The sequence below is a fragment of the Myotis nattereri genome, assembly GCF_964212035.1.
Source record: "Myotis nattereri genome assembly, chromosome: X".
In the NCBI taxonomy this organism is placed as follows: Eukaryota; Metazoa; Chordata; class Mammalia; order Chiroptera; family Vespertilionidae; genus Myotis; species Myotis nattereri.
The window spans coordinates 82,477,738-82,499,541 of record NC_138078.1 but is presented as its reverse complement, the minus strand read 5'-3'; the positions used below and the strand labels follow the sequence as shown (position 1 = coordinate 82,499,541).

Genomic DNA, 21,804 nt, shown 5'->3' with positions numbered 1-21,804 from the left:
TTCAACATAAAGAGAAATATATGTCTAGCCTGTTTTCAAAACACTGACTTACTCAGACTTTCTCTGACAATAATTCCTTGCAATCCTGTATATTTGACTTTTATATTTTTATTAGTTGTCATATTTTTATTAGTTTTAAATATTAGAGATACAAAACAACCAGGAATAAAGAAAACATTGAGGTTTTTTAAGCTATAACCTGTCATTTCATCTGCCTCAACAGCTAATAACAACCAAAAGACTTTCTTTTTTAATACGTTTTTATTGATTTTAGAGAAAGAGGAAGAGGGAGATAGAAACAGGATGAGAGATGGATTGGCTGCCTCCTGCATTTCCCCTACTGGGGATTGAACCTCCAACCTGGACATGTGCCCTGATCTAGAATTAATCTGGTGACCTCTTGTTTTATGGGTCGATGCTCAACCACTGAACAACACCCACAGGTCTAGATGGCTTTTCTTGAATTCAGTCTTATCTTACAGGCTGATACCACCTAGATCTATATTGCATTTTGGAGAATATGCAGATATTTACTTTTTTCATAACTGCAAGGCACATATTTTTTTCCCTTAAATAAAAGATCAGTAACCTTTGATGTCATCAGAGATCCTTCAAGGTCCCTGATATTTATGCAGATTCTCTCATTTTCCCACTGTTGCTTATAAGTTTTTAGCATTATTGATTCAAAATGTGACTTCTAATCCTAGTATTTTCTACTATATTCTATAATAATGAATATTATGCTTGGGCTTCTGGATATACAGGCTATGAAGTGCTTTAAACCAATTTGGCAAAGGATGATGCAAATCACAAATTATATTTTCCTTTATATTTTGAAGAAATCTCTTTTCAAAACTATCTTTTCTTCACCCCTATTTTTAGTCACCCTTTCATGCAGGTGTAACATTAAAATCATCTAACTTGGTATTTCAGGGGCAATTCTGCATGAAGTCTACTACTCAAGTACCAATTTCACCTTGAAAATATCATAAGAATATATCTTTTGTTGCTATTAAACTAATTCTCAACATTGACAGCATGCCATCAGGAAGTCACTTTCCATATGTACTAAGAAAGTGACTCACTCTATCTCTAGCTAAACACCTGGAGGGATTCCTAATAGGAAGCAAAGGGAAGAGAAGAGATAATCATGCTTTGTAATTCCTAAGTGTGATTTTCCTCCCTTAGTTAAGTTTCTTCCTACCAATTTCCCCAATAACAATGATGCTACTGGAGGGAAGAAAATCTTTACAACCTCCAAGTTCCTTACAAAGTAATTTAAGCTATTACTACAGTCACATTTCTATTTTAAATTCTGCTATCACCAATCCTATGTATAAATATATGTTTATTTTTAAATGTTAAAACTGCTAGGGAAAGATAAATATATCACACTTCAAAGCATAAGTCTTTTTTAAAAAATATTTTTCCCTTTATTGAATAAGATATTACAAATGTGTCCTTATCCCCCTAATGTCTCCTCATCCTCCCCCAATCCTGCCCTCACCCTCACCCCCTGTTGTCCACATCCATCATTTATGCTTATATGCATGCATACAAGTCCTTTGGTTGATCTTTCTCCCTCACCCCCACCCTCCCCTGCCTTCCCTCTGAGTTTTGAGCATCTGATGGATGCCTTAAAGCAGCAATTTCCTGGCATTGGTTTTCAGTGAATACACATGTTAAGGGTCCATTAATTGAAATAGAATAAGCACAACAAAATGAGGTAGAGTAAAGCAATTAATGAAAAGTAATGTGAATCAAATAGACTTATGGGCTAAATCTGCACTTGAGTTTAGCCATTGTTACTTTTTAACCCAATTATTTAAAAAAGCATGATTTCAATATATTGCATCTCTTGCAATTTTATGGACCACAGAGTTTGAGATTTTTTTGTTTTCCAGAGCACTGGAGAAAAATACTGCCAACTCTATCATTTCAACAAAATAACGTTCTCCTCATTATCATCTACTTGCCACATCTACACTATACTTTCATAATATGCATAATTTGGATAGCTTATTCACCAATATGGAATGTATTCAAAGAACAAAATGGTTATAATAACAAGAAAAACAATGCATTATCTTCCATGTATTGAACTCTAAGCAAATAAGAGTGGGGGAAATTTACCATTTGACAAGGTCGTTAAATAGCATGTTGAACCACGTTCTAGTTAAATCTTGTGTTGTATACTTATGTCTATATGAGAAAGCTGTTATTTAAGATTGTCCTCTGTTGAACTATGACAACATCAGGCATATTATTGGATGACAGATAAATTATGTTAATTCTAAAAAAACATTTGGCATTGTAAATAGCATCTCTCAGATTGATCCTGCATGATTAAAATTAGTATGGCCACAATCAGAGGAAGTCATTTTAGAAAAATAAATTCTACCAAACTACTTTAAAATATATTTCACATTAACAAATTATTTATTTTCCCCCTATTCCTTAGGAAGTATATAATATATCATATATTAATGTAACATGGACATTTCCCAACTTAAACTGTATTAGCCTAAACATAATTAGCCAAGTATCTTTTAAAATTATAATGCTAAATATGCTTTTATATAGATTTATATAAAAATATAATCCTGAAAATAATAGTAATAAATAAGTCATTTATCACAAAAATATGCATTCTAGTAAACTATTGGAAACACTAATATTTTGGCTGTTTCTTCAGCATTCTGCAGGAACTTAATGCAAATTCATTTCTATAAATCCAGGTTTATGTAATTAAAAATTTTGAGTATTTTCTTTTTAAAAACCTGCAGTAATTGGTAAAAGTAACACATACTGCAACATCACCACATATGTTCAAGGATATTCATTGCAGCATTGTTGATTTTAATGAAAATTGCATAATTCCTAAATGTCTATCAATAAGTGAAATCAATTATGGTCCATTAATTCATTAAAACATTCTGCAGCCATTAAAATAAATAAGATAGATAAGTTATTTTTACTGCAGAATATCCCGCAAGACATATTTTAAGTAAAAATAAAAAACAAGGCACATACAATACACTAATGGAGAGCAGTTTTCATTTGTGTAGTATTTAAAAATCAGTTATACACATATGCATATATGGTAGTGCATGAATTGGTGGGGGTGGGTGGTGCACACAAAAAGCTTTTAACAGCAGTTCTTTCTAGTAATAGATCATTGTGACCCGTGAAGAGAGTTGGTGAAGAAGACACTGACTTTGCATTTCATGTTTTGTAGGTGGTGATTAAATGTTCATATATATATCCTTTGTTTTTAATATAGCTGGTATTATATTTGGTACTGACATTATGGGTCATATTTATTCTCTTCATTATTCTAAACCCCAAAATAATGTTCATTGTAATAGAAAGTAGGCCCCAAAACAATCTGTAACTCATTCATTTAGCTCAACAACAATTATCTTCTTAGAGTGAAATGGAGAGATCACTTATTTACTAGTGTGGGCTGGTCTGAGAATACAAAATGGTCAATGAAGCTTTCTCTACTTGAGCAGACTAAATCTATGGCCTTTTTTGTTTATTTATTCTGGTCAAAGACAAATGAATCTCTAAAGGGTTCACAGACTTTATGAAATCATATGTCACACGTTGCATCCATGTACATCATTCTGAGGAGGGACTTATAGCTTGGATCTGATTAGAAAGTATTATTAATATTAACACTTACTGAATTATTTAGGACTAGAGGCCCAGTGCACAAAATTTGTGCACTCACAGGGGGTGTACCTCAGCCCAGCCTGCACCATCTTCAATCTGGGAACACTCGGGGGATGTCCTGTGGGATTGGGCCTAAACTGGCAGTCGGAGACTGCTGGCTCCTAACCACTCACCTGTCTGCCTGCCTGATTACCCCTAACCACTCCCCTGCAGGCCTGATTGACACTGAACTGCTCCCCTGCCAGCCTAATCTCCCCCAACTGACCTCCCCTGCAGGCCTGGTCACCCCCAACTGGCCACCTTGTGACAAAGTGGGGGTGGCCATCTTGTAACCACATGGAGTTGGCCATCTTGTGATGATGTGGGGGCAGCCATCTTGTGATGCAAATGCATGAGGGTCAATTTGCATATTACCTCTTTATTATATAGGATGTGTGAGATATGGAATTAAGTGTTCTGCATTGCTTTTGTAATTTGATACTTAAAACAATCCAATGAAATATGTTTTATTGTTATACACCTTTATATAAAGGAGAAAGTTTGATGGACCATGAGTATGTAACTCCCTCAAAGTCGCAACCAAACACCATCTTTATATTTCATAGGGAGTGTTGGGGAAATAACAGGATATTATTTACACTAGAGGCCAGGTGCACAAAAATTTGTGTATTCAGGGCGGGGGTTCCCTCAGCCCGGCCTGTGCCCTCTCACAGTCTGGGACCCCTCGGGGGATGACCACCTGCTGGCTTAGGCCCTGGGGGGCTGGGCCTAAGCTGGCAGTCAGACATCCCTCTGGGAGCTTGGGAACCCTCGGGGGATGTCCACTTGCCAGCAGGGAGCATGCCTAAGCTGCAGTCGGACATCCTTAGCGCTGCTGAGGAGGCAGGAGAGGCTCCCACAACCACCGTTGTACTGGCAGCCATCAACCTGGCTTTTGGCTGAGCAGAGCTCTTACTGTGGGAGCACACTGACCACCAGGGGGCAGCTCTTGCATTGAGCATCAACCCCCTGGTGGTCAGTGTGTGTCATAGTGACCAGTCATTCTCAGTCATTCTGCTGTTAGGGTCAATTTGCATATTACCCTTTTATTATATAGGAGTGGCTGGCCAGCCTGCGTAAGGGGCTGATGGCTGTTTGCAGGCTGGCCACAGGACCTTCAGTGTGGGGGTCCCTGCTGGGGTACCTGGCCAGCCTGGGTGAGGGGCTGATGACAGTTTTCAAGCTGGCCACAGCCCCTTCAGTGTGGGGGTCCCCACTGGGGTGCCTGGACATCCTGGGTGAGGGGCTGAGGGCCGTCTGCAGGCTGGCCACAGCCCATTTAGGGTGGGGGGTCCTGCTGGGGTGCCTGGCCAGTCTGGGTGAGGGGCTGAGGGCCGTTTTCAGGCTGGCTAAGCCCTCCAGCAGGGACCCTCAGCCCATGAGGGTGTGGCCAGCTTGGGTGAGGGTCTGATGGCTGTTTGAAGGCTGGTTACAGCCCCTTCAGGGTGGGGGTCCCTGCTGGGGTGTCTGGCCAGCTTTGGTGAGGGGCTGATGTCAGTTTTCAGGCTGGCCACAGCCCCTTCAGTGTGGGGGTCCCCACTGGGGTGCCTGGACATCCTGGGTGAGGGCTGAGGGCCGTTTGCAGGCTGGCCACAGCCCATTTAGGGCAGGGGTTCCTGCTGGGGTGCCTGGCCAGTCTGGGTGAGGGGCTGAGGGCCGTTTTCAGGCTGGCTAAGCCCCCCAGCAGGGACCCTCACCCCATGAGGGTGTGTCCAGCCTGAGTGAGGGGCTGATGGCTGTTTGCAGGCTGGCCACAACCCCCTGCCACCAAAGCACCCAGTGGAGGCTGGCTGGAAGCAGGTATCTGGGATTTATTTTTCTTCTATAATTGAAACTTTTTTGCCATGAGTGGAGGCCACAGCCAGCTCAGACAGGCAGGAAGCTTGGCTTCCTCCATCCCTGGGGCAACCAAGCCTCCTGCTTGCTCCACCTCCGTGGCTGCCAGCCGCCACCTTGGTTGGGTTAATTTGCATATATCCCCTCTGATTGGATGGTGGGAGTGGCTTGGGCATAGCTAAGGTATGGTCAATTAGAATCTTTGTCTTTTATTAGTGTAGATGTGTTTAAAATTACTTTGTAGCAGCAAATCATATGTGTCCCTAAATGGTTTTGCTTAGGCAAAATGATACAGGCCATAGCTGGCTGTACTTTATGTAATTAAGTCCATTCTCCAGTATCTGCCTACCTCACCCATCCACCAGATATAGTAATAGAATTTAGTGATTAGTTTTAAAAATTGACCTATTTCCTTTTCTCTGTCTGATTTATTTAATTTAGCATAATACCCTCTAGTTCCATCTATGTTGTTGTAAAACATTAGATTTCCTTCTTATTTTTGTTTGAGGACAAAGTTTCATTTCATTGGTAGCAAATTGTTAAATTTACTCTTCTACAAAATACAATAATCTGTCCTTTTATGTAAAGAGAGACACGTATTACATTCAATAATATTGCTTGACATCTAACAATCAAATTGATCAAATATTTCAGCGAATACAGTTTTATGCTTGATGTTGGTGCTGGATGGTGTCTGCATTTGAAAATCCCTGTCATGTTAATTCAGCATGTCATTGATGCCTCTTATAGAGTTTCTATTTTATTGAATTTATTGGGGTGATATTGCTTGATACAATTATATAGGTTTCAGCCTGGCTGGTGTTGCTCAGTGGTTGAGTGTCAACTCATGAAACAAAAGGTTACTGGCATGAATCCCTGTCAGAGCACATGCCTGGGTTTCAAGCTTGATCCTGAATTGGGGGTTGTCAGGAGGCAGCCAATCCATCTCTCATCAATGTGTTTTAGCTTTCTGTCCCTCTCCCTTCCTCTTTCTTTAAAAAATAAAAACACATTGTTTAATATTATATAGGTCTTATAATACATCATTTGTATATTGTCTTTTGTGTTCACCACACCAAGTCAATACTCCTTCTGTCACCATTGATTCCCCCTTTACCCTGTCATACCTCCTTGCATGCCCCTTTCCCTCTGTAATCACCATACTGTTTCTCTCTATGAGGTGTTTTATTTTTTGCTTACTCCCTTCAATTTTTTCAACCCACTCCCAAACCCCATCCCATCTGAAAGCTATCAGTCTGTTCTTTGTATCTATAACTCTGTTTCTAGTTTGTTTGTTTACTTTGTTCATTAGATTCCACATAAAGGTGAAATCATATGGTATTTGTCTTTCTCAGACCAGCTTATTTCACTTAGCATAATAATCTTCAGGTCCATCCATGCTGTCACAAAATGTAAAATTTCCTTTTTTTTTTTTGTATGGCTGTGTAGCATTCCAGTGTGTAAATGTACCACTGCTATTTTTTTCCCTTTATTTGAATAAGATATTACAAATGTGTCCTTATCCCTCCAATGTCCCCTCATCCCCCCAATCCTGCCCTCACCCTCACCCCGTTGTCCACATCCATCACTTCACTCATCTATTGTTGGGTACTTGGGCTGCTTCCATATTTTGACTATTTATTGTAAACTAGTGGTCTGGTGCACGAATTCATGCACATTGAAAGGAAATTAATTGGAAGAAATGTTTTTTTTAAAATATATTTTATTGATTTTTTACAGAGAGGAAGGGAGAGAGACAGAGAGCCAGAAACATCGATGAGAGAGAAACATCGATCAGCTGCCTCCTGCACATCTCCTACTGGGGATATGCCCGCAACCCAGGTACATGCCCTTGACCGGAATCGAACCTGGGACCTTTCAGTCCGCAGGCCGACGCTCTATCCACTGAGCCAAACCGGTTTTGGCAAGAAATATTTTAATATCACTATCCATCCTTTCTCTATAATAGAAGTGTAAAAAAAAATTTGCTATCGACAATGACAGATCAAAACATATGCATGCGATTGGCACCAGCGAGAGCTTTATATGTATTATGCATGTGTGAGTCAGCATAGCCTTTTATAGATATAGAATAAACTTGCTTAATTAGTCCTGCTTTCTGATTTAACCAAACTTTTTCCAGGCCAGTGTAGCACCCCAACTTCTCTTTCAGGTAATTGTCAGCAACATAGCAGTAAACATCAACATGAAACAGATTATTATTATAGATCACACAGGGAGAGCAAAGGATAAAATATTTAACTGCAGCAGTATTTGACTATATCCTGCACAGTGAGAAAACTTGAAGTCAATTTCAAGGTCCACCATTTCTTACTTCTTTTCAGTCGGGTCAAGTTTCTAGGCTTTCTAAATTTCTGTTTTCCAGCTAATGTAAAGAAAACAGGATTCCACCGAGTTTCCTATCCACCTACTCCAGGACTTCTGTGAGGATCAAATGAGATGAGGCATGGGATGCTTCATAGACATTTTGGTTAAAGTGTAAAATGTTTTCACCTGGCTATAAAGCAAGTCGTGTTCCTGGGCTGAAAAAACTGCAAGGAGGGTAGTTGCTAGGGAGAGGAAGCCAGACATTGCTATATGACATCATTACCCAGTGCCCACAGCCACCTTTTCCAGCCTAGGCTGGGCTGTGAGCCACATTTTGCACCATGAGGTCTCGCCAGCATTGGCTGTGATTTGGTGGGCTGTCGCTCCGGGGTGGTGGCAGGGCCTGTATCCCACTTGGGGGAGGCCGAGTGTTGCTTTGTAGGTGCCAGGTCCGTGGCACCATTTCTCTGTAAATGGTCACTGCACATCACAGCAGCTTGTGCATTGAGCGGCTGCCCCCTGGTGGTCAGTGTGTGTCATAGCAACTGGTCAGAAGGTTGGACACTTAGCATATTAGCCATATATATATATATATATATATATATATATATATATATATATATATATATTAGAGGCCCAGTGCATCACATTCATGCACTGGGGGAGGGGTTCCTCAGCCTGGCCTGTGCCCTCTCGCAGTCCAGGACCCCTCGGGGGATGTCCGCCTGCTGGCTTAGACCTGCTCCCCTCAGTTGGACATCCTTAGCACTCTCGCAGAGGCAGGAGAGGCTCCCGCCACCACCGCTGTGCTCGCCAGCCATGAGCCCGGCTAGGGGCCCGCTTTCCCTGTGGGAGCGCACTGACCACCAGGAGGCAGCTCCTGCTTTGAGTGTCTGCCCCCTGGTGGTCCATGCGTGTCATAGGGACTGGTTGTTCCACCATTCAGTTGATTTACATATTAGCCTTTTATTATATAAGATAGATAATAATGCAATGAACATAGTAGTGCACATATTCTTTTGAGTTTCCATATGATTTCACTTACATGTAGAATCTAATGAACAAAGTAAACAAACAAAATAGAAACAGACTCATAGATACAGAAAATAGACAGACAGATGTCAGAGGAGGGGGTTGGGTGAAAAGGTAAGGGATTAATCAGTACAAATTGGTAGTTACAGAATAGCTACAGAGATGTAGATTACAACATAAAGAATAGTCAGTTATATCGAAATAAATATGTATGATGACAGATGGGTACTTGAAGCAGCAGGAGGACCACTCTGTAAATTACAGGATTTTCTAACCACTTTTCTGTACATCTGAGACTATTACAAAACAATATTGAATTTAAACTGTAATTTAAACTTTTAAAATTAATTTTAAAAATCAAACTATTCACCTAGTCACACAGAGTTCTGGTTAAATTGTGTTCACAGAACAGGTTCCAAAGGTTTGTAAGCAGGAAAGCTATAGTAAGTTGACATCTAGTTGAAACTCTTCTATTTGTTTTTCCCTTTAAAATAAAAACATTCTCTTCACAAAAGAATAAGGTTCAGCCTGGCCAGTGTGGTTCAGTGGTTGAGCGTCAACCTATGAACCAAGAGATCACGGTTGGATTCCCAATCAGGGCATGTACCCGGGTTGCTGGCTTGATCCCAAGTAGTGGGGTGTGCAGGAGGCAGCTGATCAATGATTTCCTCACATTATTGATGTTTATATGTCTCTCTCTCTCCCTTCTTCTCTGAAATCAATAAAAAGTATATTTTTTAAGAAAGGAATGTTTCCTCTCCCTATACATAAAATTTAAGATAAATAACAAATGATAGTATATTTTCACTAACGATTAAAGCTTGAAGGTATAGTAAGGCTAAATCTCATATACATTTTTTGTTAATTAGTTAAGACAGTAAATATAATAGAAATTTTCATTCTACAGTTTTATGTGATCCAGCTAAATACAAATTCTGTATGTAAGTAATTTTAACATAAATGAGGATTGATTGAAAATTCATTCATTCATTTATTTCAGAAGACAGTGTAATATGTATTTTTACATCTGTTTTTATCTTCTTTCATAACTATAATTCCAGTAAAGATAGAAACATTTTCCTTAGATTTTTTTGTTTAAATGTAAGTATTAGTGAAAGTAGGTTAGAACAACTAGAAAATGTACATATATTACATGGCACTTATAAATTTAATTTTATCAAAAAGAATTATGCTTTTAATATTAAACAGTGAAATTTTAGTGAAGTCCTCTTAGTTAAATTTTGCCAGTATCTACATTGTGCAGAATTAATTCCAATCATCACCTTTAGTCCTATTTACCATTTTTAAAAATTATTGCTCGAACTAGAAAAATTAAATCCTGCAAAAGAAATTTGATAATGTGAGTCACTTAGATTTTTTTTTTTTGGTAAGATTTTATCTAGGAGACAAAGCTTTGCTTATTAGCTAGTCTTCTATTTTCGTGATTGCAATCTCATTTCACTTGCCCTTGATAAAACATGTTTGCAATGACCTCCAGCTTGTTAAATATTCAGCAGAAAGTTTATGGACTTTCCCATAACCTTGATTAAAAGCCTTTTGGGAAACTAAATGCTGAAATAAGAACTTTATTTGAAAAGCAACTTGAGTGCCCCATGCTGATTTCTGTTTCACTAATAGTACTTACAATCAGCAGTCACTAGCATAAGATGAGGCCAGAGGTAAAATATGGAAAAGCAACTTTCTCCTCTTATGAGTTACTGTAGCAGCAGGCTAAATGAGTTGCTTACAACGTAATTTAAAAACCAGGACCGATTTATTTTTAAACTCAGGGAGGAGTGTATGAAAAGACTTATAAAGTTGTATTCTACAAAATAAATAGCAAGTATATATCTGACATATATCTCTGTACACACATATAAAGTTATACTGAGGTACTCAAATACACTCATGATGTTCTAAACCAAGATAAATAGGGTATTTGTAAAGTTAAAAGTTGAATATCTATGTGGAAATTAATAATTCACACTGGTTTGAGTTCATATAAAACCCAGGAAGATTTCTAAGCTACGAAGAAGCTCCATGATCTCAGGATAGTTGGTAATCCTCTGCCAAAATGTCTGAGTAAGTCATCTTCATCTTAAATTGAATAAAAATGGGCTTATTGTACTTTATTCATGACTTACAGTTTATCATTTCTTCAGTGTACAATTTTGTTCTGGAAGGTCTCCATTATCAGTAACTCAAGAAGCATTGTGGTAAAATTTCCAAGATTTAAATACACTATTCACTTTTAATTACAATCTATGAAATTCTGGTACATTTTTTTTCAATCTGCTTTCCTCTGAGTCTATTTTGTTTTATGTATAAGTTACTAAAATTATTCAACAGAACTAGATCACTGCTTTCAATGATCTTAACTTTCCTTTCCTTTATTTATTCTTCCATTTAAAAATAAGGTTTCTGTTCAAGGAATTTATTTATTTACTTATATATATATATTAAAATATACTTTATTGATTTTTTTACAGAGAGGAAGGGAGAGGGATAGAAAGTTAGAAACATCGATGAGAGAGAAACATCCATCAGTTGCCTCCTGCACACTCCCCACTGGGGATGTGCCCGCAACCAAGGTACATGCCCTTGACTGGAATCAAACCTGGGACCCTTGAGTTTGCAGGCTGACGCTCTATCCACTGAGTCAAACCAGTTAGGACAAGGAATTTACTTATAAATCATTTATAAATGATTGAGTCAGATCAGGGTTTTTTTTTTTAAATATAGTTTATTGATTTTTTTACAGAAAGGAAGGGAGAGGGATAGAGAGTTAGAAACATCGATGAGAGAGAAACATTGATCAATTGCCTCCTGCACACTCCCCACTGGGTATGTGACTGCAACCAAGGTACATGCCCTTGACGGAATCGAACCTGGGACCCTTGAGTCCACAGGCCGGCACTCTATCCACTGAGCCAAACTGGTTAGGGCATCAGGTCAGGTTTTTAATGTAAAACCTGCCACTAGTTTTCAATTGAGTCACGACATAAGCAGAAGCATTTGCAGATGATGGGATTTAAGTAACTATTTGCATTTTTGAAAGTCTTATGAAATATTCACTTTGGAAAATTGTATGTTTTTAAGAATTTGTCTATTTCTTCTAGAATGTCCAATTTGTTGGCATGTAGTTGTTTGTAATATTTTCTTATAATCCTTTGTATTACTGTGGTGTCAGCTGAATCAAGATAAATCCCAAAATCTGAAAAGACAGATTGCAACTAATGAAACCATGCAGTAACAAAATCTCCCAGCAAACGAAGGTCCTGAACCAGATGGCTTCCCAGGTGAATATTACCAAATATTCAAAAAACTAAAACCTATCCTTCTCAAAATATTCTAAAAAATTTAAGAGAAGACTCCCAAGCTCATTTTACCAGGCCAGCATTATCCTAATTCCAAAACCAGAAAAACACATTACAAGAAATAGATTATAGGCCAATGTCCCTGATTGACATGGGTGCAAAAATTCTCAACAAAATCTTTAGCAAACCTCATCCAGTAATACATAAAAAGATCATACACCATGATCAAGTGAAATTTATTTTGGGTATCTGAGGTTGGTATAATATTAAGAAATCAATAAATGTAATACACCACACAAATAAAATAAAGGTTATAAACCACATGATCATATCAATAGATGCAGGAAAAGCTTTTGATAAAATCCAGCACTCATTTATCATAAACACTCTCAGCAAAGTGGGGTCATACCCCAACATAATAAAGGCTATATATGACAAACTCATAGCCAACATCATATTCACAGGGAACAACTAAAAGCATTTCCCTTAAGATCAGGAACAAGACATGGATGCCAACTTTCACCACTCCTGTTCGACATAGTATTGGAAGACTAGCCACAACAATCAGATAAGAAGAATTAAAAGGCATCTTAATTGTAAAAGAAGAAGTAAAACTATCATTATTTTCAAATGACATAATTCTATATACAGAGAACCCTAAAGATACTATCAAAAAACTACTGGAACTGATAAATGAATCCAGGAAAATAACAAGACTCAAAAATTGGTTGCATTTTTATACAGCAATAATGAACTATTAAAAAGGGAAACTAAGAAAACAAACCCATTTACAATGGAATAAAAAAGAATAAAATACTTAGGAATAAATTTAACTAAGGAGATAAAAGACCTGTATTCAGAAAATTATAAGATACTGAAGAAATAAATTGAAGAAGATACAAATAAATGAAAGCATATACCGTGTTCATAGACAGGAAGAATTAACATAATTAAAATGTCCATACTAACCAAAGTAATCTACAGATTCAACAAAATTTTTACCAAAATATTAATGGCACTTTTCACGGTCCTAGAACAAACAAAAAAACTGTATAGAATCACACACACACACACACACACACACACACACACACACACACAAGCAAAAAACAAACACAAAAAGTCCTATGGATTATCAGACAGTGGTCATTCTTATAAATAATATTGACATCAGAAGTATAACATAATATCAGAAAAAAGTGACTTTGTTGTTTAGTACCAAGCCATTAGGAAATGACAGTCTAGCTATCATTCTATAGTGCAAATTAAAAAATAGAAGATATTATATCAAGCTAATTTTTCTTCACAATTAAAAAAAAATACTATCATATGAAGACCACCATCATTTCCATAGAAAAATTCAAATTGCCTTGGGCTTTCAACATGATAACTAGCCTAACTTAGATTAAAGTTCCAGGACCTCTAAATTCATAAATTATAAATAAACCATTAAACCAATGTGGTGACAATGGGAGTGCCCTCTGTGTTAGTCCTTTATGGTAGGCATTAAGGATATCAAAAATTGTGTTTGAAACTCTATCAAGACTTCATCAGATAATCATCATATTAATATCCTTAGAACAAAATATGAGTTTTTGTTGTATACTATATGTTATATTTAATAGAAACTTTATTTTAATTAGTTTAGGATATATTAAGTTGATTTGGCTTCAAGGATATGTCAAATATGCAATATGTATTTAATACAGTATTTCCATAGGCTCTTAAGAACTTTATGGATCATTCCAGAAATAACACAAAATACACAATATTATTAAAAATATATATGTGCGTGCATTTGTGTTGTATAAATAGATTACCTAATTGCTCCCAAAGAGAGACTAGGTTTACATAAGGGTACTCATTACCCTCTCTTACCTGTACTGTATCCTCTAACAAAAATACAATCATTAAACATTATCACTAGGCCTGTGCTGAATGAACCACGTCTTTTTATGCTACTGTGTATTAAAAAAAGAAAGATGTAATTAAGTTTGTCTTTACCTACATATATGCTCACTTCCTACCACTAATGAAATCTAATGAAATAATCATCTCTATTCATCAACCCATAGGTGGGAGGTAAGACTCATCATTAACCTGTAAAAACCATAAACCCTCAGCAGATTCACAGGGAGAAAAATGTTTCATCCTAACATTTGGCTAAATGATATTTTCTTCAATTAATTAAAAAAAAAAACTCCAGCCCTAACCGGTATGGCTCAGTGGATAGAGCATCTGCCTGTGGACTGAAAGGTCCCAGGTTCGATTCCAGTCAAGGGCATGTACCTTGGTTGTGGGAACATACCCAGTAGGAGGTGTGCAGGAGGCAGCTGATCGATGATGTTTCTCTCTCATCGATGTTTATAACTCTCTATCCCTCTCCTTTCCTCTCTGTAAAAAATCAATAAAATATATTTAAAAAAAACCTCTAAACAATTATATATGACTGTATATACTTTTGGACAATGTATGAATTGTAAGCATACATAAAAGAAGGAACGCAATCAAATTAGTCAAAAAGTTATTATTAATTGTTTTATCTTATATTTGTCTAAGAAACAATTGTAAGTTTCAGTGTTATTAAAGAAAGATGAAAAATATCCACAGTAAAAGTGATAAAAGGCCTTAGGCATTTCTGGTAAGATAGTGGACAATGGTGAAATGGCCTTTTTCATGAGCCAATTTATATGGCAAATAACACTTCACCAGCAGCTCCCCACCCCATTCTTAAAGCTGCACCAAACAGTTTCACGTATATTTGTAAATAGATTGCACATCACATAAAAAATAAGTTATTTTTGGATCATTTATGTTACCCTTTAATATGTTCAAATGAAAAAAATAAACATTTCTTAAGCTATAAGGATTCTCCTTAGCTAATATTTCTTTAAGCCTCCCATGTTTTATCAAAATTTTCTAGGAAATTTTCTACTGTCTTTCCAAAATGTGTATGTGATTGATTCAGTACTTTTGATCACTGACACTGAATCAACATGTATAGTAGAATACTTTAGTGATCTTTTTTTTAAAAAAACAAACACAACTGTTTTCTGCTGCTTGTGATCATTTGAAATGTTTTCTTTATTTTTGCCAATATTTCTTAAAGTTATGTCATACCTATTTATCTACCAGAATTTCCTTTGAGGCTGAAACTGAGGCTTTAGGTATTTATCAGGTTAGTTTTGAAATATTCTAAGGTTTTCACCTTCATTTTGAAGTTACTATATTTTTAACACTGCACATCATTTTGTTAGCTCAAAGAGAAAATTCAGACTTAATCTTTTGGGAAATAGCAGGTATTAGTGATAGCTATTATTAGACACTAGAGGTTTGGTGCACAAAATTCATGCACTGAGGGCTGGTCCCTCAGCCCAGCCTGTGCCCTCTCACAGTCCTGGAGCCCTCTGGGGATGCCCGATGATTGCTGTCATCCTTAGTGCTGCCAAGGATGTGGGAGAGGCTCCTCCACTGGCGCTGCACTCACCAGCAGTGAGCCTGGTTCAGGGCTTCTGGCTGAACGGCACTCCCCCTGTGGGAGTGCACTGACCACCAGGGGGCATCTTCTGCATTGAGCATCTGCCCCCTGGTCGTCAGTGAGCGTCATAGCGACCTGTTGTTCCACTGTTCAGTCGATTTGCATATTAGCCTCTTATTACATAGGATCTTTTATTTCTAGAAGTTCCATTTTTCTCTTTTCTTTTTTTAAAAATTTGATATATATTTTTTTATTTATTTCAGAGAGAAAGGGAGAGGGAAAGAGAGATTGAAGCACCAATGATGAGAGAGAATCATTGATTGGCTGCCTCCTGAATGCCCTCCACTGGGGATCAAGCCAGAAACCCAGGCATATGCCTTTGCCTGGAATCCAACCTGGGATCCTTCAGTCCACGTGCCAACGCTCTATCCACTGAGCAAAACCAGCTAGGTCACACTTTGCCCTTTTCTACATCTTCTATTTATCTCCTTATTATGTTCATGCTTTCCTTTAAGTTTATCAATATATTTAAAATAGCTCTCTAAAATTCTTGTCTGCTTTCAATCATTATTGTTTTTTTAATCTATTTATATTTCCTGATTTTGATTCCCACTTTGCTGCTTCTTTCCAGTAATTGCTAAGTGTCTAAATTTTTTGTTCTTCTTTTGTAGAGCAGCTTTATTTGGAAGACAGTTAAATTGCCTGCAGATCAGCTTTTAAGAGTTGAATTTAAGCTTTGTTGGTATGGACTTTTGGTGGCCTTTAATATAGGGCTATTTAGCCTTAATATAAAGGCATGGCCTTTCTCGGGTCTCTATTAAATGTACCAGAGGTTCAGAAAAGTCTCATTACTGTGTGGGATCAGAACTCTTCCATCTCTCAATTCTTTGTTAGTGCTGGGACTTGTTCAGCTTATAGCTTCCTAGTAGTTTGTTTTGTTCTCAGTAATTGTTCTTTGACCAACCACTTGAAATCTCATTCTAAGTATGCAGGGCACAGTATGCAGCTAGAGACTCAATGAGACATCATGCAGATGTTTGGGGCTCTTTATCTGGGCAATGCCCTTCTCTCTGATACACTGGCCCACAAAGTCCAGTCACTGCAGCCTCCCTGATCCCTGATCTGTTTCCCTAACTCAGTGAGACCACCATACTCTGTTTAGAATCCCCTTCCAGGTACTATGTATGATCCAGAAAGTTTCTCCAGGCAGAAAATCACGGACATAAATATTAGGGCCCTCTCCCTTTGTTTCCCTTCTCTCAGTGACCAAAATTTTGCATTGCCAGTTGTCCAATATTTGCAAACAGATGTTTCATAGACTTTGTCCAGTTCTTTCTTTATTTACAATGAAGAAAGGCACCCAGGACCCGGGCTTTGCTCCGGCTGCCGGCAGGCACCTGAGACCCGGGCTTCCCTTGCAGTCCCGGCTTCATCTGGAAGGATGTCCAGAAGGACGTCCGAAAGGATGTCTGGTTTAATTAGCATATTATGTTTTTATTATTATAGATTAATAAAATAAGGGAATGTAACAGAAACAAAAAGAATTTTTAAATTGTCATTTAAATGGAGTATAATGTTATGTATAGGAAAACTGAACTCCAAATTACAGAGCTATACCAAGCCTATTATTTTACAAACATATTACACAGGCCTAAAAAGAATAACTGACCCCTTCAAAGTGAAAACAGATTTATCACAAAATCTAGACTACATCTCAGTTCCCCTTATCCTTAATAATGTTCTTTCTACTGAATACCGGTATGTCATACCAAGTAGATATATATTAATTTGATAAGAAACTTATTATTTTCTTCAAAAACATGAATAAGTATTTTAAGGAGGACACTAAGAAGTAATTCATGTATCTCCCTTAGGGCCATTTACTTTCCCATACGAATGAGCATTTCTTTTAAATGCCATTTCTATATTTGCTTAAAGATGTAGATTCAAGAATGAGAAGAAAGAATACAAAAGAGGCATTAGCATTTGATCTACAATAATTTATCAAACTGCAAATCATTTCTTCAAGAACTCTCAGGCATTCCTAACACTAACTTCATTAGGTAATTACTTGCTGTAAGTCAGCACAGGCTAAAGTCCAAAAGGGCATTCAGCATTCCAGATGTATAGCAGTTTCTTTACTAACCTCAGTATAAAATACTTTAAAATAAATTTCATCAATTAAAACATTTTTTTGTGTTCACCTATAATTTTTGTAGCAAAAATGGCATTTCCCCATGGATTTCCTTGCAATAAATCACTTTAAAATATTCCAAACAATGCTTGATCTCATATAATACAGTCATGTACAGAGCATTAGAAATATACTTATTTTACAATGAAACACTCTTGTGTTGGAGTAAAAAAAATGGAGTTGCCATGTTTACAAAATAAAAACATAATACTAGAGATGGTTTATGTCTCTGAAAATTGTGAGAAGTTATAAAAATGGCAAGTATTCTGTTTATTACTTCTTGTTGAGAGTAAGTTATTTTGGTTTACCTTTAGTATGTTCAATCCTTACTTAGGGGAGAGATATTTATTTGCATGTATGCCTATGGAGTAGGAATGTAAGCTTGGTTTACAAATTAGTAATAACATATTCTCAGTATACCCTTTCTAACAAATTAATCCACCCACTTACAATGAAATGTATATCATCTGCAAATTTAAACATGAATATTTTACTTTTGACTATATGATCACTGCTATTGCTGCTGTTGGTGCTGTTATTAATATTATAAATTATTCAATTGGGGAAAAGTTCTGATTATTAATTTGAAAAATTTAAAACACTTTGAAATGCAAGGTAATATTTTCTAAACTGTGTGAAGTTTTAATTTGAAGAAGCCACAGTGTTGACTAGAACTTGACTATCTTTAATTCTTACTATAGAATACAAAAAGGCATATACGATGAGAGATGAAAACACATCTGCTCACAATTTACCTAAGCATCTATATTCAGAAAGCATCAAGGATACTAAAAACAAAGACCGCCCTTCATTTTATGTCCATAAAATGACATAAAATGACATAAAATGGCGTAGAGCCTTCTAAAACATACTGGGAAGGGGATTAAGGGGAAAGATTGCAAAAAAAGAATGATGATAATAAAACAAGATGCAAGAACAAATAATCACTCAATAATTCTTCACTCTTTCAACTAAACTAAGATATATTAGTAAGCAATGAGATAAAGAAATAAAATTCACACATAATCAGCAGTTATCCAATTAAAGTTCCTATCATAGAACACATCTACACTGAATTGCTAAGCAAATATGCTTTCTCAAAACTATTAGGACTTTCACAACAGGACATTTCTTTTTATGACTCTGTAGGCACACACACAAAAAAACAGATCCTTCTGTATACATGCAAAAGTCGTGAAATAAAACAACCCTGCACTCCACATTCAGTAGGAAACATCTTTCTCTTTGCATTTATTTTCTGTGACTTTCTCAGCTTCCTTTATTCACCTTTCTTTATTCTCCATTCTGATAACAGTCCACAGATATAAAAACATAAACACTAGCAATGCTCTGGAAGGATTCTTAATCAGCTTGTGTGTAATGGGAAGCATAATGACTTCATGTGCATATAAGATGTTTGCTGACTCAATTACTTGATTCCGCAGTTAGTACTCCATTTTTCTAATGCCCTATCTGTCCTGTTGTTCCCCTGATTCATCTCTTAGAAATGAAGAGCCATATATAGCTTCATGCCTAGAATAAAGATAGCATTTATGCTCACCTAGATGGCATGGTGGCATATAGTGAAATGAATTGCTTTTCAAATAATAATTGTTAAAAATAAGATGTGTACTTTTGTGTGTGCACACATATGCATGTATCAAGAGATAGTAAGGGGAAAAAATCTTTTTGTTGAAGAATTAAATGAGTACACAGAAGCCCTTCATATCTCTTTGGAATGCTTCCCAAAGTGTTTACAATATAAACTCTAGTACAGTAGATTTTTATACATTTTAAAATATAGCATAATATCCTTTGAGGCTTTATCAAAGCTCATAATGCATTATTCTAGAGCCTTAATTCATATGGCCAATCATTGCACTACTCTCCCTCATCTCTATTTTGGTCAGCTACTCAATGCATTTTTCAGGACTTTGCTATGTACAGTGTGGTTCCCAGATTAGCAGCATTGACATCACCTGGGCACTTGTTAGAAATGCAGAATCTCAGGTGCCCACATCAGACTACTGAGTTTGCATTTTTTAACAAGATCTCCAGATTGTGTGTGTGCACATGAAACTTTGAAAAGTACTGAGTGAGAATATGCATTATCACAAGAAAAATTAGTATAAATGCTATAAGTGCATATACATATATATATACTCAGATACATGTGCACACACTCCTTTAATACAACAATGTTATAAGGAAGCTGTGGGAAAACTGAGTCACAGGGAACTTAAATATCTTGTCAAATGTCATATCACCAGTAAGTGGTAGAACTGAGAGTCTAATAAGGCAGCCTGGCCCCATCCCATTAGAATACTTCTCTTCATAACTAATTATTTAACCATACATATGGCAACAGCAACCACACTCAACTTTGTAGATGTGAAACTAAAAACAGAAATGAAAGAGGAAAAAACATATCTGTACGTCCTACATCTTAATGCATTTTAGATCTTATAAGGGTTAAAATTATTCAGTTTCAGGAAAAAAAAGTCTATCAGGGTGTGGAAGAACAAAGAAAATGAATGTGTTTTAAAATCAAGGTCTCTTAAGGTTTTAGCTTGAATTTGCTATAATTATCTTTTCATTTTACAAAGCTAGTATTACTGAAACAACTCAGAAAATATGGTTTAGATATGTGATTAATTTCACCTAACAAGTAGTTGTCACTCTCAACTCTGAAAGCAGTGTGATTTTATGTTTTATTAAGTGATAATGTATAGACAGATTCACTTCAGACTTTTGGGCATTATGGGAACATTCTAGATGAAAGGTAGTTTGTTGTTGTTGCTGTTTTACTTATCCACAGTTCATATCCTTTGAAACTCTGAGGGGGATATTTCAGACAGTTACATGGCTACTGAATTGGGTTCAGTCTGTTTAAGATATTTCCCCATGATATTTGGATTTTTGGATTTCAGATATATTAGAAGCTAAGCTGTTCTGAAAAAAAAAAGATAATCGCTAGTTCTTTCAGAATGGAAGAGTTAATAGCTTAATATGATGGCACTTTTAATTGGAATTTCAATATTTGGACTTTATTCTATTTGAATCTTGAAACTCTAATTTTCTACTTGAATAAAAACAGATAGTTGGGAGAGAAACTAAGATGGCGGCATAGGGAAACACCGAAATTGCTGCCTCCTACAACAACTTCAAAAATACAACAAAAAGACAAAACAGACATCATCCAGAACTACAGGAAAGCTGGCTGAGTGGAAATTCTACAACTAAAAGGAAAGAGAAAAGCACTCTGAGACTCAGGAGCTGTGGAAGTAAAGTGCAAAGGTACGGAGGCTTGAGCGCGCCGCGGAAAGGGGCTGGTACCTGAGGACACGGCTGTCTTTTTGAATCGGGAGGGAGTCACAAGCTCCCGACTGCTCTGAACTCCGGTTCTGGGAAGTCTCTGGGGACCCAGGACTCATACAGGGAGAGACTGGACTGTTTGGCAGCGGGCAGAACTCGGAACTCGAGGGCGGCTTTCCCTCAGAGGTGCTTGCAGCAATTAAATTATCAGGACACTGAGACACACGTGGCCCCTTAGGGCAGGGCTGAGAATCCGCCATAGTTCCTGGCTCCGCCCTTTGATTCCCTGAGACCCCGCTCCACCCAGGCTGCAGCAGAGGCTTTTGCATATGAATGCCCTGGCCCTTTGCAACCTGAAAATTACCTAAAAAACTGCAGCTAGGCCACAGACCCAGAACTTCCAAGAGAAGGACCAAGGCCCCACAGCAGCTTGCATTGCTTCACAGCTGGGCCTCATCAGGGCACCTCGAAACTCCAAAAAAGGAAGCGGAATCTGCAGTTCTCTTCATAGCTCCTGCTGGGTAACCTCCAAGAGCCAGTGTACCCAGTGGTCAGAGGGGAACCATCCGGATTACAACTCCTCAGAT

At 37.3% G+C, this 21,804-nt stretch overlaps 1 protein-coding gene across 1 annotated transcript in view; it reads right to left on the bottom strand.

Annotated features, from left to right (window-relative positions):
* Positions 1-21,804, bottom strand: part of PCDH11X (protocadherin 11 X-linked) — a 972,549-nt gene that overhangs the window by 252,843 nt on the left and 697,902 nt on the right. The gene's annotated exons all lie outside the window — the stretch shown is intronic.